The 19,627-nt window shown below is 44.2% G+C and overlaps 1 long non-coding RNA gene across 1 annotated transcript in view; it reads left to right on the forward strand.

The window, feature by feature from the left end:
- The window catches only part of LOC138548244 (uncharacterized), a 319,494-nt gene that overhangs the window by 191,476 nt on the left and 108,391 nt on the right, over positions 1 to 19,627 (forward strand). The gene's annotated exons all lie outside the window — the stretch shown is intronic.

Here is a 19,627-nt window from a genome sequence, read left to right on the forward strand (position 1 = left end):
CATGCAGTTTCATTGAGTGGCGCCAACATTATAAGCCATCCAAGCTTTTCACCAACCCTGTAATGAAGAAATAGGCATAGATGTCCCATCTGAAGTGCCCCCGAACATCGCAGGACTGTGCCTGAACATCCGGCCGGCATTTCTTGGCTTCTTAGGGCCATATACCATCCCATCCTCCTCACCCCTAAGCCTCCCCAGAGATTGTTTAATAGGTTTGACATGGGCAATGTTGCATTTTTTATATGTTTCTACCGCGGAGTCCGTGGACACCGGCAGATGGCCGCAAATCCAACATGGCGGGCGTTTCCAAAAATCGGACGCACTTCATGCTTTTCACCATACAATCAATGGGCGTGTCAGATGTCCACGGACATCACGGCACCCTCTAGTCCAATCAAATTCCTGTCTGCGGACGAACAGGGAAATGTGTCCGCAAAGTGAAGCCAGAAATCACAAATTTTCTTTTTTCAATATGTATATGGAAACAAAAAATTTGGGACCAGCCTGAAAACTCCCCCCCCCCCAGATAAAACCTCTCCAAATTTTCCAAATAAGGTCAGATTGGGCAATATACTTTTTTTGCAATGTTTTTTAAGGATTCGCCCAGGGGGAACGAAGTTATAAGCCGCCCAAAAAGTGCTCTTCCTATGAGCTGAGCAACTTAACCATAATCACACGGCTGCTACTGCAGTACGTGTAATATATATATATTCAGTAAAAAAAAGTTGGTTAAGAGAGAGTTACAGTGATTAAATTTAACACAACAAAACCCCTGAAATTCAGCAATCACATTTCAAGCAAGTCCACCTTAACTATGCACCCCCTGTTATGCAGTGTATGACCATATTGTTGTCATCACTGATGACATCACGGATTACATCAGTGGTGACATCACTAATACATCATACATGGCATCATTGAATTTCAAAGGTTTTGTTGCTATTTATTTTTCCCATTTTATCTGATTACCTTAACTCTCACCTAATGTTGTTTCTCTGAATTTCAAGGATATTGATATACTACAGTTTCTTCAGGTCTCACTAGCCATGGCCTTCAACCATTGCCACTGTACAGTTGCACCAATAGGTTTCTTTGGGGCCCACTAGCCATGGACTTCAGCCCTGGCCAGTGAGCGCGGCCGGTTTCTTCGGGCCCACTAGCCATAGCCTTCGGCCGTGGCTACGGGAAATGTTGCACCAATACATTTCCTTGGGGCCCACTAGCCATGGCCTTCGGCCGTGGACACTGTATATGTTGCACCAATAGGTTTCTATGCAGTCCACTAGCCATTGCCTTTGGCACATGTTACGCACACCCTTACGACACACACTCTAATCACTTACACTCCTATGACAGGCGCTACTATAACATGCGCTCCTACAATACATGGTCCTACAACACACATGCTAGCGACACATATTCCTACCACAGAGTGGCCTACAACATGCGCTGCAATCACATATGCAGAGAGTTTGGGTTTTGCAGTTAGATTTCAGAATCAACATCTCCTGAAAATTCACAGCGAAAGCATGTCATACGAAATGTACATAGAGCGTATTTGTTTTTTACTGTTCATACATTATGCAATTAACATCTCCACAATTTCACATGAAAGGCAAGTCACATCTCACTTTGATGTCAATTTTAAAGTGATGGAATAAATGTACTTTTTTCATAAGAAAATGTACACTTTTGAAGGCATACATGAGAAGAATGGAGGTGCATTTATATTAAAACCCCACATGTGCATTTTTGATATTAACAATGTGTGCTATAATAACTCCGACTCTTACTATGAACCCTCTTACAACACACACTCATACAACATGTGCTCCTACAACATGCACTTCTATGACTATGAAAAACTCTAATAAAACATCATCCTATAATGCAACACCTACAACATGCACTGCTTTTACTCACACTCTTACAACACATACTGTTATCACCCATGATGTTCCTATAACACGTGCACCTACAACATGGCATTTACAACACATGCACCTTCAACATCTGAACCTACAAAGCATGCACCTATCATATCTGCACCTACAACTCAAGCACCCACAGCACATGCACCTACAACATGTGGATGTACAATATGAGGATGTATGATGCATGCTCCTATGACACATGCAGCCATAACATGCCATTTGACTACACGCACTCTTGTAACACACACTATCGTGATGCATACTCCTACAACACACCCTCCTATAACACACATTCGTACAATGACACTCCTTCAACACCCGCTCCTACAGCACATGCTCCTTACAATACAGAAATGTACAGCACACGCACTTACGACACATTGATTTTTTTCACAAAAGGGTCAAGGTTAAACCATCAAAAACCTAGGGTGCAAACATCAGAAATAATAAACTTAATGGAACAACATAATACACTCTATTAACACATATAAATATTCATTTGTTTACAAAGACTAATTTCCACCTGCCTAGTAGTTATGATCCTTGCAGGTGAAAAATACGCCCTTTTCCCGCGGTAGCGTAGCTTTCAACCGATTCACCTTATAATGGAATTGAAAATTGCTGTGGTAATTAATCCGCAAGATTCCCACGATAACTCAAAAAGCCCTTGCAAAGTAAAACAAATACTCCCGTCCTCACAGAAACTTACCATGCCCCCTGTCCTCTTTTGTTGGTTGTTCCACTCCCCCTGCTTTTTCCATGCCTAACCTAACCCTCTCCCAACACCCTCCCATCACCCTTCATGTGACACAGTTTCTTCTCCAAGTGCATTTCTATGCTTATCTCGTGAGATTCCCACAGTATTCCTCTAATAAAATGAACATTTTCTAACTGTAACTTGCTCCCCAGGCCATCCCCAACTTTACATGTTATCCTCTTTCCCCCGTCACACCTCTAGCTCTAGCCTGAGGGGTTTGCACTTTATTTCCTCCTCCTCCATACAGCTTTTTGAGCCCTTTTTTTTTTCTGCTTCGCCCCGTATTATTCCTGCAATCGTTTGCATCGAGCAAGAAAAATGTAAACAATGCCAGTTTTTCTTTTCAGAGCAGCCCTTCTGCACCCCCTTCTCTGTCGAATATTTGAAAACTACTCGATGGATTTACCCAAATTAATCAAAGATATTTTGTCAATGCTTTGTGCCCAAGTTGTTTCTTATTTGATCCAAATCCATCAAGCACTTTTCACGCTATGGCTGTTCACAAATTGCACTTTTTCTCTATGTGAAATGTATGGGAGTAGGCCGAAAACATCATTAATAACTTTTTCATTTTTTTAACAAATCTTCCCCAAAATATATAGTTTGTGAATACCATTAACCTATTTTTTTAAGAAAATGGTATCCAAATCCATCCAGTGAGTCGCACGTTGGTAGCAATAGAATTTTGAGAAAAGTCTTTGTACAGATGTTTCACCGAATGATTGTGCACAGACTGACACCGTACATAAAGGTGGCGCACAGAGGTATGATTTTACACAATGCTCTACGGTGGCTGTAGGGGGTCAAGGTGCCAATGTTCAGTTTGTCATTAATGAGAGAAAAGTACAGTGACATGTGGATTCTTGAGCGCTAGTCTAGGTGATGACTAGGGTGGAGATGAGAGTCTTGGTTGTGTGAAATGTAAAGTGGGGTGGCACCCCTGCATGTTTGAATGAACAGTCTATCAGTCATTGCAGTGAAGATAAATAATTAATATATTTTAAAATTGGTATAAAAAGAACCCTTTGGTTGCAAGCCTTGGGAGTTGGGATGAGAGTATCCGGGGAAAAGGATCAAGGAGAGGGAGGGATGAGTGAAGTGATTGAAGCTGGGAGGTAGAGCATTTAGGTTCTAGTGGAGTTATGAAATGATATGATATGATATGGCATTTATAACGCACCTATACACAAGTGGTTCAAGGCGCGACGAGGTAAGGGAGGGGAACAAAATGGGAGGACAGACAATGATCCTACTAGGCCAGGTGTCATTCGCACTGTGCAAGTGCGTTGGAGGGGGGCAGGGACAGTGCAATACATGGGAAAAGATAACAATAAGTAAGTGGCAAGTTCTAGGGTATGTGCAGACATCAGGTGTCAAGGGCTGGTAGGGGGGACTGTAGGGATACAGGAACAGTCTTTAAGTTCAGGGGTTGCCAGGTGGGCAGTGCAGGTGTGTGACGTTGGCAGGGGGAACTGGGCCTGAGATCAGAGGGTGTCCAGGTGGCCAGTTCAAGTTCTGGTTACAGCCAGGAGGTCAGCAGAGGAGAGGAGGAGAAAAAGCAGAAGCAAAGAGAAAGGTGTTGAGCTGCTTCTGGAACCGGAGATGGTTCTCCTCAAGTTTAAGGGAGGCAGGGAGGCTGTTCCAGAGGGAGGCACCAGCTGAAGAAAGAGATCTACCACCAATTTGTTGCTTGGTGAAGCGACTGACCATGAGGGAGTTGGAGGCGGATGAGCGGAGAGCTTGAGAAGGAAGATATTTAGGGAGAGAAAGTTGAAGGTATTGAGGCCCCAGACCCCAGAAGGCCTTGTGGACGATGCAGATGGTTTTGAACTTAATCCTCACAGCCACTGGGAGCCAGTGCAGAGATTTCAGTCCTGGAGAGATACGATCCCTGGGCTTGAGACCAAAGACAAGTTTTGCAGTCCTGTTCTGGATAAGTTGCAGAGGGCGCAGAGTCAGGCAGCATATTTGCATCTGGTGGCCTAACGTGAAAAGTCTGCCACGACGCACCAACGTAACAAAGGAGTAGAATGAGAACATGGTTTATGAATCAACTAGATTATATGAGAATCTAAGGTAAGAGATGGGTGTGATGAGGGGTGAGTTGTAGAGAATGACTAAGAGGGGACTAGAGACGGATCCTTGCAAAACCCAGCTGGAATGGGCTAGTTCTGTATTACAGAAACTGGAAAAGGAGTGTACTGTGATGTAAGAGACAGTCCACTAAACGTCAGTGCCATTGAAGCTGGGATGGGAGAGAGTTAAAAGACATGAAAAATGGTCTATGATGTCAAATGTGGTGGCTGAGAAATCATGAAGGATGATGATAGATTATATATGAAGGGTGGTGGGCAGTAGATATGGATGACATGCTCAATTGTCATGGAATGATCACTGTGGAGCCCAGGTTGATGTGAGTATTGGATCCATGGAATTCCAGGTATGTGGTGACATATATTTGGCCCTCACCCACCCAAAGAATATCCAATGCTGAGGAACAAACAATAGGTGGCTTATAGTTGGCAGGTTGTTGTGAACAACCTTTGGTGTCTTTAAGATAGGGACTATGGTGGCAACTTTAAAGGAAGATGCAGGAGGTTTGAGAGAGATTGAATGTGGGGATGCAGAGGTGTAGAAAAGAGATGCTAGTTCCCTGACCATGTGGGGTGTGAAGGGGACAGTGGTGGCACATGATGTTTGACAAACAAAAGGATGTGAGGCCCTTTGTGTAGCATGTTAGAAGTAAGTGAGATAGGAAGCGGTGAGTGTCGTGAGCGTGCAAAGAAAGAAGATATGTTAGAGATAGAGAGATAGAAGGTATGTTGTGTGTGTGAGAGAGAGACAGATAGAGAGAGTGCCGGGTGTTGCAGATTTTGGAGATTTTAGTGGAGAAGTAGAATGGAAAGTCATTGGTAGAGAGAGAATCTGCATAACATTGAGGGAGTGACGGAGGTTGAGGGGTAGCATGTACTAGAGGGTCCAGGAACTTTGTAAAGCTATGTCCGAAGAGAAGAGGCGGGGTTCGTGTAGTAGTGTCATTTAGCAAAGTGAAAGCTAGAGGAGAGGGAGAAAGGGGAGTGAGTTGTGTGCTAGGCTGCTAGCTGATTAGATAAAGGCACAATTCTGGATGACTAGGGAGACCGATTGTTGAGGTTGAAGGCAGGAAGTGAAAGAACAAGTGCGATACTGGTACTTAAAGGGATCAGATATTGCCTGCTTCATTTCAGAGAAGTATTTATCAGTGGAGTTGGCACTGGATGGCGAGGGAGCCTAGCAAAAGGACCTTATTTCATGCATTTAAGAAATGATGGTCCTGGGTCTCGATTTCATTTGTTGATCAATGGAGGAGAGATGGGGCAGGGTGGGGCGGAGTGGGCAAGGGTTAAATACTGTGACGTGTAACAGAGAAGGATCAGGTGAAGAACGATCGAAAGAGAGAAGCGAGGAATTGATGGAGGTAGAGAGAAATATCATGTATATTAAGTTGACTCAAATGTGGGTTGATTGGTTAGATTAAGACATGCCCAAACTTCAATAAGGAAGTCGAGGATTGATAAGCAAAAACAAAGAGGTGATGGCTGGAAGGTTTAGAATGACTCTTAACCACTGGCAATGCTCTGGGCAACCCTCCAGACCACCGTTCTTCACCTGCCAAGCCAACTCCCTCAGGGTCCAACTCCCTCAGGGTCAGCCGCTTCTCAAAGCAACGAGCTGGGGGTAGATCTCTCTCCGCGGGAGGGGCCTCCCTCTGGAACAGCCTTCCTGCTTCCCTGAAATTTGAGGAGAACCATCTCCGGTTCGGAAGCACCTCAAAACCTTCCTCTTTGCTTCTGCTTTCTCTGTCCCTCTCCCCTGCTAAATTCTTCATTGAAATTGCACTGAATCTGCAACTGGCCCACTCTCACCGACCTCGGTCCTGGGCCCAGCCACTCTCCACTTGCACTGCCTCCCTGGCAACCCCTGCACTGCGGGACTGTCTCTGTAACCCTACACCCCCCCCCTTCCCAGCACTTGTCTGCACTTACCTTGCACTTGCCACCAGCTGGTCCTATTTATTTATTTTATATTTTTTATTTTTTTATTCTACTTACTTGTACTGCACTTCCCCCCTCCCCTTCCCCTTGCACTTTTCCCTTCACCTACCCCTGCACTTGCGCGGTCTGAATGATACCTGGCCTAGTAGGATCGTTGTCTGTCTTCCCCTTGTTGCCCCCTCCCTGCCTCGTCACGCCTTGAAACACCTGTGTATAGGCGCGTTACAAATGCCATATCATATCATATCATATCATTACAGAAGGGGAAAGACCATATGCAAATCAGGCTTGGCCCCACCCCAAAAGTGGCAGTCCAGCCTGAACTGTGAGGCCACATCCCTTCTGCACGAGACCACAAGCATCAAAAAACATGTTTCACCCTTGTTGGGGCTCATCAGTGAGGAGTAGCTTGGGTCTCTAGGCCCAGCTGGCACGGGACCCACGTCTGGGCATACCCGTCTCACTCGGGGTGACAAAGCAAAAACAAAGAGGTGATGGCTGGAAGGTAAAATATTTATGTATTTATTTATGTCATTAATAGAGTTCACTAAACCCAATAGCATCAAGGCGCTGTTACATAACCAGTGACACATAGGCAGAGCCAAAGGTCAAGTACATTTGGGGAGCACCAGGCTCTGTGATTATGCAAACAGACAGGTTTTGAAGGCTCTCCGGAAAGCCCAGTATGAATGTTCGGCTCTTAGGGCGGATGGGAGAGAGTTCCATTGTTTTGCTGCAATTGTTGGGAAGCTGGAGATATGGAAACAGAAGATCTAAATATCAGATTCATCATAGATTGGAGTCAAGGTATTATTAGCCAAGCATCAATAGCAGACTTCCAGAGGAAATGATGCTTGTGACTCACGACCGACTCAAGGATTGCTTGCATGGCCACATATTTTATTTATTTTTCTACTTGGGCATTTTGTGAGCACAATATTAGCCACACAGAGTCTGCACATGCCATATGAGAGCCTATTCCTATGGGCTTTGTCAATGCTTGTTTTAACTTTCAGGACAGGTAGGATACTGCAGCCAGTGAGCTGGACTGTATGAACCTTTCATCTACAGCTTGTGCTTCGCATTGCCTTCAATCACTGACCCTTTGTCTAGGGTCATGCCCTGTTACATCGTCAAGTGGGGTTTCATCTGGGACTGGGTAACATGGTGTTTGTCCTGATGGCTGACTCAATGACCTACGCCAAATCGGTGATGTCCAAAGCATTGGACGCTGAAGTTGCACGTGACAGGTTCTTTTAACGCCATCCACCATACAATCCTTCAGACAGTTCTCTCTCGCCCTTAATCTCTACTTTTCACGCTTTTCTTTGTGGTGCATCACAGGCTTCTCCACTTTCCCTTTTTCTCTTCAACCCATATGTTAGTACACACTAGTGGCCTAAGATTTGGCCTAATCTTTTTAATTTATGACAAATACATCAATCTGTTTACCTATTGTAATTTATCATCTGTGGCCAAGGTACAGCTAAATCTTGGCCACAGATGAGAAATTACAATAGGACATGCATTTGGTGTCTGCTGGATGCATGCCAATAGCCTAAAACTGTACAGTGCCAACACGGAAGTTAGTGTATGCTTTTGAGAAAAGGCAACGCTTGCCTATTACTGTGGATTGTGCCCCCCACCTATGCCAGCAGAACAATTCTCTATGGGTTAAACTAAACAACCAGTTCTCCTTGTTCCCTCTGATTGGTCAAGGAGCTCCTTCGTGCTTCTATCAACTTTGACTTCCCAGAAGCTCTTTCCGTTACTATCTGCTGCCTGCTTGAGTGTCTCCCAGTGTGCAGAAGAAAGCAATTACAGATTGCTGAAATTGTGTCAGCATGGATAATCTCTAGCTTGAACATACCCATCACCCCCATACTCCAGGCACTTCATTGGTTCTCCATTAAGCCGTGTATATTGTTCACAGCTGTTTGTTTCTTGCAACCAAGCTCTTTATTTGCGAGGTGGCTCTGTTGCTGAGCAACCTTCTACTGAAAACGCCTTGTCATCCTAGCACTTGAAAAGAGGGCTTTCTTTCTCCACTGGGGCATCCACAGTATGGAACCCACTGCCTCTTCCTATTCACTCTACCCTTGATTTTCAGTATTTCTGCCACTCCCCTAAGACCCGCCTCTTTAACAGAGCGTTTCCATGATCCTTAGCACAAGTCTGGTCCCATCCCATTTATACCTCCTGTACCAGGAAACCCTATTGTGGGTGTCTGTTTGCTTTGCAAGAAGACATAACTGAACTGCTGCCACATAATTCGATTGTTGTGAATGATGGCAGAGTTTCAGCTACAGCATCTGTCGTTTCAAGTGGCAGGAAGCAGCAAATCTGCAGCAGTAAGAACTATTTAACACAATATATTTGTATTATCACTGTAGTTTACACTGCTATATTTTAATCATTATTATTATTATTATTATTATTATTATTATTATTATTATTATAACTTTTGAACTGCCTGAAGATTTAAGTTTGGCTTAGTTGGCTGTGAAAGTGCTGTGCAACAATGTTTTCCATCATTTCTGAAATGGCGGTTTGCCAGCCACCTCTACTCATGGGCTGTGTGAGCATTCTGCCACTCCCCTCTGGTGCATCCTTGATGTCACCTGACAGCTAAACTATTGCTCAAAAGGTTCCGTATTCCAGGAAATGCAGGGAACATATTGCCTCCATATATGCATGCACTTTAAGGCAAATCTGAGTGGTTAAGGACAATTCCTTTATATGTATCACTTTAGAGAGGAGACATCTGCCAGACTAAGGTTGACACCCACTTCAGAGTGCTTTTGGTTGATGTAGATTAATGCAAGAAAGCCAGCCATGACCAGCTGGAGTTTGAACACATGCAAGGAATGTTTAGCTAGGCAGATTTCTTCGGTTGCTGGCCTGCGTTCACATGTCTTTACGTGAAACCCTCTGGAAACATTTAGTTCTTCAGAGGTGTCTGGTTCTTTTCTAAGGTGATGGATGATTGATTTCCTGGCAGTAAGGGTCTGAACGCCCATCGCTAGGTTCCCATGCTTTTACGCTTTCAGGATCACGTGGTGGACGATTGATTTCCTGGCAGTAAGGGTCTGAACGCCCATCGCTAGGTTCCCATGCTTTTACGCTTTCAGGATCACGTGGTGGATGATTGATTTCCTGGCAGTAAGGGTCTGAACGCCCATCGCTAGGTTCCCATGCTTTTACGCTTTCAGGATCACGTGGTGGATGATTGATTTCCTGGCAGTAAGGGTCTGAACGTCCATAGCCAGGTTCCCATGCGTTTACGCTTGGAGGATCATGTATGTCAGAACTCTCCTTCAAAGCTATTAGATGATTCGTAGTTCAACCCGTAGTATAGGAGAAGAGTTGTTCCTACTAATGTAGCCCTCTGGATGTCCAAAATACATACAGAGGAGTCAATTAATTGAAAGATGGGATACAACACAAGACACTAATGGCTGCAATGAAACACAAGAAAACGTCTCTTGAACACATGGCAATCAACAGAACATTACTATCAACTAATAGGAGTAAGTCTAACCTTTGCTAGTACAGAGCAGATGATGACTGTAAGGTCAGTGTATCAGTGGACACGGTGTACAGTTGCAACAAGTTAGGAGTTCTGAAATTAAATGCCCAAAATGGTATGAGTGCATATTACAGACGGGAGTGAGAAAAGGCTCAAAATTTACAAAATGGCTTACCGTCATGAACAAGGGATCCAAGCTCCTGAGTGCCAGAAAACGCTCCGTAGATTGAATGTCCTGAAGGCACGAAAGAGTCAACTTGAATCGAGGCAGAACACAATTGGTAATCCTAACCAGATGGCACGAGGACGCCTAGCAAAAATCAGAGTACACTTGAGGAAGTCTCTAATCGGTGGACTGTGTAGGCGTCAGTTGCAAATAGCCAATTACTTGCGGGCAAGTTCCAAGATGCAGGAAATGAGTAAGGCACTCTGTGTAGTGGCCCAAGTCGGCATTGAATCGGTTGGGAGGCAATCCGAGTGATTAGGAAACCAGGCAGCAAGGTACACAATCGGCGGGAAAAGAAATCCAGAAGTCAAAGAAGGGTCGTTATGGGAACACCAGAGCCGAACAGGGAACAAGAAGAGGCCAGGTCCAATAATCAGAAACGAGGTCGGCCACAGTTCCAAAAGTATTCGCTAGAAGGCAGAATCGGGCTAACTGTACGTGATTCAGAGGCACTGATGAGTGCGCCAGAGGGGCTCAAGTCTATTATGTCACATGACCACGTAGTCCGACGCTCCTCCGCATGGGAGACAGGACACTGCACCTGTGTGGAGGACGCCAATGTTTCCATGGTAATTTCCAGCCCCCACGCAACTGATCTCTGTGTTCACCCACTGCTTTCTTGTTGAAGCTAATGCGTTTTACCTCGATAAAATGAACAATCTGAGGAACGGGGTGTACACTGAACACGAGGAGCATGTTTTGTTGTGGTTGATGTTTTCGTAAGCGTAGCTGCCTTATGCTTTGTCATGCTACCTGTACTGGTCCTGGATGGGATCCTGACAATGTACGTAGCAGATACGTGGATGGCTCAAGGTGTCTGACCGGTATTCCATGAGCAACATTACCCTATGCAGAGCCTTAGATGGCAGCCACAGAAGCCTATTCGTGAACTTTTCTGGGAGGCCTGAGTTTGTTTATGTAATTAAGGCTTGTCTTTGCCCTGCTCTTGTTGACCTCAATCAGTTTTCATGAGGGGACGAACGACCATAAGCAAAAGAAACGGTGTTCCTCTGAGGAGCAGAGCAAATGCATGGGCGCAATTTGATTTAATGAATTGTGCCCAACAGGCCCTTGCTACTCAGTTTCAACCTCTGGTGCTTTCATCCCAACTGGAACGGGAGGAGACCCACACATAACATCCTCTCCCTTCGCCTGGGTTCCACCTGGACAAATCCTAGACTGCTTGGGCATTGTTTGCACTTGATCATAAAATAGACAACGGATGCACAGGAAATGCCAGCTTTTCAATTGCAATTGTCGTTAGGAATTGGCACTAAAATTGGCATTGCGCAATTTGATTTGTTACCCGTGATTGCTGTGAATACATATATTTAAAACCTTGTGTCCCTTTTGCTGTCGACATTGCCATCTGCGGGTAAGGGTGTACTTAATAAAATATTTAAAATGCAAATAAAAAGATAACATAGCAAGATGTATTATGAGCTAACGTTTATGCAAAAATCTACCTTTCCTTTGGTACCCCCTCCTCCCCTTGATCTCAGTGGAAATACCTCAAGGGAAATGTTTCCTAGAGCTGCTCTGTGGTAGCCATGCAATTTGCATGTTCAATTCTGAATTGAAACTTTGGGCCTGATTCATGGAATTTTGTGCACGGTGCAAAGCGATTTTTTTACTGGTGCGAAGTGAGTTTGCACTGCCAACAAACATCCTGATTCATGGAGCAGTGCAAAGTGTATTTTTGCAGTGAAAAGACACTTTGCACCAGTGAAAAGTCACTTTACACCGTGACAAAAATGCCATTATCTTTTCATACTTTGGGCCTTTTCACATTTTTCCTTTAGATGAAATGCAATCTGGGAAGCAAAGATAACTTGAATAGGAACATTTTTTATGTATGGCTCAGTGGCTCCAAAACAGATTTTGGTGCTGGGGGAAATGGAATGCAGTGTAATCCCACTTCTACGGTCACTGAGCCTAGTAAATTACCATCATTTCTCTTCAAAGGTACATGATCAGGGAGTGATATTTCATGCAAATGTTCCTGTTGGCCCTGTTTGACAGCTGCGTAACAGCAAATTCACTTTGGTCCAGAGGCTGCATTTAAAATCTGCACCTCTGCTCCAAATAAATACTAAATATGCTTAACTATTGCCTGCTGGAAATATAAGCCACACCTAGGGATTGGTATGGTGGCTGATAGTTCACATGAGTATTAAAGTTACACCTGATTCATAGCATACCAGTGTTATCCCGGTGCGCTCAGACCAGCTACGAGAGGGGATGTGGATTGCAAATGGGACACAGAGAATGCAGGATGCATGCCTCTTTTGACATTCTGGGAGATTAGTTAACCCCCAGCCCCCCTGCCAGGCTTACAGTAGTTGACAACAGGAAATCTCCTAGGGGTCCGACTTTAAGGAGGAAAATCCATATCAAAGGTCTGCCTCACAATAGAGAGTTGCACACCAGAGAGGAGTTTGTATTACAGGGATGGAGAAAGGGGCAGGTTTGGGTAGTCAGGCAAAACAGAACACAAGGGAGAAAGTGATCCTCCATCTTGGTTTTCTGTGAGTTTCTTTTCTGTCTCTTGCACTTCCTGCTCAAGCATAAGCACTTTGGGTACACTACCAAACGGCACATTTCAAGGGTTACATTAACAGGGACTGGGCCCCTTAAAGCCGGATTGATTTCGTCAAAACACAGGAGGCCTTTTACCTCAACAAGGAATGGTTCTCCCACTCCTTCCTTGATTCATTTGAGACCTTGAGGACTTCTAGAACAATTCATTTTGAACCCTGCTTGGAGAGTAGTCCTTTCCAGAGACCTCCAGATGTGAGGGGAAGGCAAGTGTTCCATGGCAGAGGCAAGCGCTGCTCCACACCCATTCTCAGGGCACATTAGTGGGGACCGACTGCTGTAGCAAGACCTTTGCATCTCTGCCAGTGTGCCTGCAAAAAGGTAATGGTGGGTTATAAAGAGTGGCCATATAGGAAGAACAGCAGGAGTCAATGTAATACCAAATACAAATAAGGAACAATTATCAGTAACATACAAGATACAACATTATTATTATTATTATTATTATTATTATTATTATTATTATTATTATTATTATTATTATTATTATTATTGTATTTAGTGACATTCGAGGTCCCCAATTAGAAAGCCTCTAGGCTATATTGCTGTCATAATCACGACGTCATTCCAGTGGGGTTGCGCAATGAAAAATGACCTTTTTAGGGTCTTCATGATTTTCAGAGGCAGTGAATTATTTCCAGGATACATCCTGGGACTTCAGGGAAGAATGACACGGAGCAGAAACACCAGGATACATGTAAATAGAAAAGCACACTTCTTTATTCCACGTTATAGGATTCAGATATGCAGTAAGGCAGGAGAGTACAGGCTATACATGCATTGTGTTCAAGCTCCTATCCTGAAGTCCAGTGCAACAGGCTTTCCTGGAATCTGGGGATTGCCAGATTCTACATTCTAATGCACCTTCAATAGTATACAATTGTAGTAAGTCAGGATGCTACATGTAGGTTATTCCAGAGTTCGCATCCCATGTTAGCCACCCGGCTGTCCCGATTCAGTCTGTTTGAATTTGGTGATGAAAGGTTCCCACCCGCAGTAGAGTGAATGAGTCTGTTTGAAATTCATTGAGGTCCTTTTTTCCAGTTTGCTGTGTGTGTGTACAATGTAGAGAATTGTAAAGCCCTAGCCTTGTTGAATGTCCAAGCTTGGTGGAGTTGATCAATATGCTCAGCCCATGGAATGCTCAGATCACCCTGCTTCTGGAACAGCTGTAGTTATTGGATTTCTTTCTTGGTGACTCGAGTGTACATTCGATTGCAGTTGTTTAATGTTGATAGAACTGGAGGTTGAGCGACGTACGTTACAGCCGGCGCAAGATCTAGCAAGAAAGCAATGTAGTGAGAAAAAAGTGTCTGAACAGCAACCTGGGGGCTGGGGGGTATGTAAAGGCAAAGTAAAGGCGCAATTGAGGGTGCATGCAGGATAGATTAAGGTTGGCCCCAGGTGATGGTGTCTTTAACATGGTACTTGGCCTGTTACGCAGCACAAGATACAGATCGCTAGGACATGTTTTACAAGCAATATAATGCGGTGCAAAGAAACTATACATAAAACAACTAATGAATAAAAGTCTATTTGTTCCAAATATCTTAATCATAAAAATAGCCTGATGATGGCCAATTAATACATATAACCTTTAAGAAAGCTAATCATATAGAGATATAATTCATTTTCAAAATGTTGACCCAGAAATTCACAAAAAAAGAAAGTAAACCCTACACCATAAAATTATAAAAGAAATCAATGTTGCAGACTGTTTTCATATCAATGAACTGCATCTATGAATCAGAACAAAATCAGATTAATCATGAAAAAGCGAGTCCAGCATTCATCACAGTACTCCTCAGCTATATACGGGATTCTAATCACTTTGTGGTATCTCATTTTCTGTAAAGCCAACATACGTTTTGGCTGGATGTGCCATTTCATTAGGAGCCAGCCTTCCTCAGGGCTTATACTTCATCAGTTTCAATGATATGATAAAAACTGTAGGGTGGTCTACTGTCACGATGCCTGCCCCCAGACATCAGGAGCAGATCAGTCTGCCCAGAGTACTAGCACCCATGGGGACCTGTAAGGCCCCAAGGGGTTGCCTAAAGGCTACCTGGACTCAGTCCTTGCACCGTTGGCACCAGGCTCATATTGCCTTTTCAGGCAAGTCAAGTTATCAAGTGGTGAAACCATGGTCAACCCACCTTGAGGCTGTTTGAAGGAACTACTTGATTTAAGGGACTATTTCATTGGGTGTGGTACTGGGACTACTTTACCTGGGAACTACTTCTGGGAGGCTATTTAAACCACGCCCGGAGAACAGAACACGTTTCGCGTTATTCTGCACTCCTGCAGAGTAACGCTCACCGTGCCTGCAGCTCCAGTCCAGTCTTCAGCCACGCCCGTCCTGTTCTACATGATCCGAACTTGCAAAGGAAGAAGAGAGAACAGATTAGAACAAGAGCCTACCAGATTCTCCATCGCAATCATCCGGAAGTCTCCGCACCTGCTGGGGAAGAAACACCTGTTACCCGCGCTATACAAGAAAGCATTTTAAGAACAATTAGCATAGCGCCGCATGATACTCACTGATGCTCCGTTCGTCCACACGATCCAGCGAGACACTCTAACGTGATCGCTACCCGGAGCAGCCGCATCTGAAAAAAAAAAAAGGACAACAGGTGAGCTGCGCCTCGCAAAAGACATTCAACCTCGCGCGCAAGATACTTACCCGAAGCAGTATTCACTTGCGGTTTTGCTAATCACCATCATGATCTTGCTCCGGGGAATTGCCACACCTGCAGAATAAAGAGAGGCCAACTGATTAATCGCGCGAATGAACATTATCGCATGCTAAGAAATGTTTTCTTCGCTTCATGCAAATACTGAAACTTACCTTGGCTTTTAACTTTGTTTTCTCTCGGAGAAGAGACATCTGTCTTCGGCAATTTTGCAAGGAAAAAACTATAAAGAAATGGTACAGGAGTGGACAGTAAGACAACCAGAACTCTAAAGCAATGCATGCTATTTAGGATTGGCATAAGACTTACCTCTGAGTCGTTGTTGTCTGGAACTCTGTCATAAGATTACGGGATCAGTGAAGTTAACTGGATACCCAAATCTCAACACACCCCTGCATACAGACGCAGGATGGAGAGCCCATGCTTTTTAACCATAAGGTGAGACACAGTAAAGAGAGCACTAGGAGGTCACGGAAGTAGAAGCAGAAGTAAAACCTCCTCATTGGTTAGCTAACTTGCTATTTGTACTACTCTACGAAAATCTTCCTACGTGCCAGACAGGCAAAACTAAGTGGCCAGGTGCAGTCGTTCATCACTTCACTACGAGTCACGCTGGTGGAGACTGTTGCAGTCCAGCTTCGTTCGGCGCCCCTGTGGAATCCAGGTGAGCGTAACATCTACATCATAGACTCAAATTAGTATCAGTGATCTAATATTTAAATGCAAAAAAATAATAATTGTGCTCTATTGAATTTTGTAAGCAAACCATAGCATTGCCTGTTATGGCAAGTAACCCCCACCCCATCTCCAGTGTTGTGTATATAAGTACCCTGGGACGATCGAGATGTAGCTAGGTGAGAGAGCAGCTGCCAAAAGGATGGAAGTACTTGCACAGAATGGTCTTGCCAGGAATTCTGAAGGCAGGTGCTGAGAGAGGTACTCTTTTATTTGATCATATCCTTAAATATTTATTCGCCTAAACCCAACCCCCCCCACATATATTTTGTATTTTGGGGCAAATACAATTAAAACAATTTGAGGAATTCTCCTTCGATGAATTCTACTGCGGCAAAAACCCCTGCTACCCTGAGAGAAACATAGAATTCCGGTCACAATGCACCATGAACAAGGATGGGGAAAGTATCTGTATGATGGTAAAGTGGGGCATAGATGTACATGTCGCTCTGGCAGAGCGGGCGCGGCAGAGGAGGCAGATGGCACTTTGCAGGAGGCAGCACTAGAAGGAGGCATGCAGCCATCAGGGTCAGTGAACAACCATTGAATTCAGAGGAACAAAGGGAAAGCATGCAATGCCATCTGGTATGCCATGCTAATTAGGCAATGGGGTGGCCGGAAGTCGATGATGCAGGTGCTTATGTTGGTTAAAAGGTTCATTTTACCATAAACATTTCAAATACTTTTCTTATCCTCAATGCAATAGGTCTACAAAAACACTGCAAATAAAACACGTAGTTGCATGTTATTGTTGTCCTAAATACATTTTTATTTTTCTTTAAATGTGTGTGATATTGTAGCACAGAGCTGCTATATTTTTCTGAAGTCTCTCACAAACACAAACAACAATGATTTGATCTTTCGTGATGATATTTTTTATATCAGTGCCCTCTGTCCATCACCTGCTGTTCTGTCCTTGACTTTTGCTGAGTGGCAGGGCCCATTTACTGCTCCCAATTTCAAAAAGAACCTGCAGATTCCCTGAAGCATCTGGGCACACTTACCGCCCTCTTGCACTGCCATCCTCTCCCCACCTGTCGCTCATTTCATTTATCGCTTTTAACTTCTTAGCTTAGCTTCTTCCCAGGAGAGCGGGAGTCCGGATGAGAGGGATGCTGATTCATTCCAAGAAAATCACTGTAGGTGTCTGCTCTCTGAATTACATCAGATAATGGACCAGTGCACAGGGACCCTCAGGGGCACTCAACTTCACAGAGCTGAAAATGGAGGATCTGAAAGCAAAAACATTCTGCAGGATGTTGAATGATACGACATTCATCAGAAAAAATTGTATGAGTTTCAGGTATATCTCCATCTAGTTCAATTAAATGGCCGTCCATGTGATGAAAGGAAAGGACTTACATTGATGGCGCGGTGGAGTGGTGCGGCTACTACACAAAGATGTGCACAGTAGTGTTGAAGCATGAATCGTGCATGCCTTGCATATCACGGTACTCAGAATGGTGCTCGATGCTGCCATTACTATATGCAAGCGGGTTGGGTCTATTCGACCTAATCACATTTGGTCGAATTTATCTGACCTTTGTTTTGGTCTAAAATGTGGGTGAAGGACCCACCACCCCCCCCCCCCCCCCCCGCAACCCTTCCACTTCCCCTCAACCTAATCTATACTCTTACCCACCCCTGTATATATATTTCACACAATTTGACCGACCAATGGGCCAAAGAATAATCAACCAAATCTTTAGGTGAATTATGCTAATACCTATCCAAGCTAGTGATTGTCAGCAAATGAGCTTGTTCCTTTCAGTGCTAAAAAAAGACATGTTGCCCATCAGTAATGTGGTTTAATGCCCATCGCCACTCAAGAAGGCAGCCTGACCATCAGTAACGTGATTCAATGCATTAACGAACCATTGTATTATGTTGTGTCTTCCTGCTGGCTTGGTCTGAGTGATGACACAGAGTGACGTCACAGTGGGAATGTTATGTGGGCGCCTGGCATGTTGGAATGTTGTTTTGTGAGAGTGTGTGTGTTCCTGCCCAGGCAATTGGATCCATGCGGCCTGGGTGGTGGGAGACAGAGGGTTCCGCACCAGCTCCTACACGATGTATCCTGTTTTCTACCTTGATTGATGCAACTTAATAAAGAAGACTTACTGACAACTTACCTCCAAAAGCCTGCCGTGTAACACATGTGATGTAAGGAATTAAGCTTCACAAAGGACTTTACATTTTTTAACCAGACAAAGGCAAGTGATTTAGGGTGCTACTGGACGGTTCAAAAGGATGAGGTCTTCCTTATATAAGTATATTACTGTTTCAGTTTGCATCTTCATGCATTGGATCCCAAGGGTCGCACGGAGCTGTGCTAAACATTTCCCTGTTAATGTTGTTACTGTATATAACTTATTGGCTGTCTTCAACATACAAGGTTTATATTCCCATCAGTACAAGGCATTCTTTCTCGTTAGTGTCACATTTTAAAAAAATGGAGGTAAATTGGACGAGCTATAGCAAGAATTATTTACTGCCTGTGGTAAATCCTCCGATATTCCCATGGAGCCCTGTACACTACAAAAAAGGTGATTACATCACCTTACTGCAAGAAAGGGTTCATTTCAAACCAGTATTTTAATTGTTGTGTTACTCTATGGTACTAGGTGTGTTTTGTGTGAGTCAATAGTGTACTGCATCTATATTGGCGTCAGTACCATCAGTACACCCTGTCACCCTTCGCCAGAAACCACTGCCACTGCCGCCCGGTACAGCTGCAACTCTCCTCTGTGCCCTTCTGTATCCTGCCCCCATGCTGTGTTTCTGTTTTGTGGTTACCACTGAAAAGCTCTCTGTTATGCATCTGTAATGTTGTACACCTCTGTAAAGCTCTCCGTTATGTATCCGTAATGGTGTATACCTAGGTAAAGCGCTCTATTGCTCCTCGAATACATTAGTAAGCGTGGAACTCTAAGGACGAGGTTATTTTGCAATGTATCCACAAACATGGTGTTTTTACGATGTGGTTGTGATATAAATGGAATGGAGCATCGAATAGACGCGCACGCATGGTTAAGCCTCCTTGCAGTGACACCGCACAGACCTTTTCCCTGACGCATGGGCATGCATGCAATAGCACATCCAGTGTGTTTACATCTGCCAG

The sequence above is a fragment of the Ambystoma mexicanum genome, chromosome 1q (genome assembly GCF_040938575.1).
Source record: "Ambystoma mexicanum isolate Mex_15411 chromosome 1q, UKY_AmexF1_1, whole genome shotgun sequence".
Classification (NCBI taxonomy): domain Eukaryota; kingdom Metazoa; phylum Chordata; class Amphibia; order Caudata; family Ambystomatidae; genus Ambystoma; species Ambystoma mexicanum.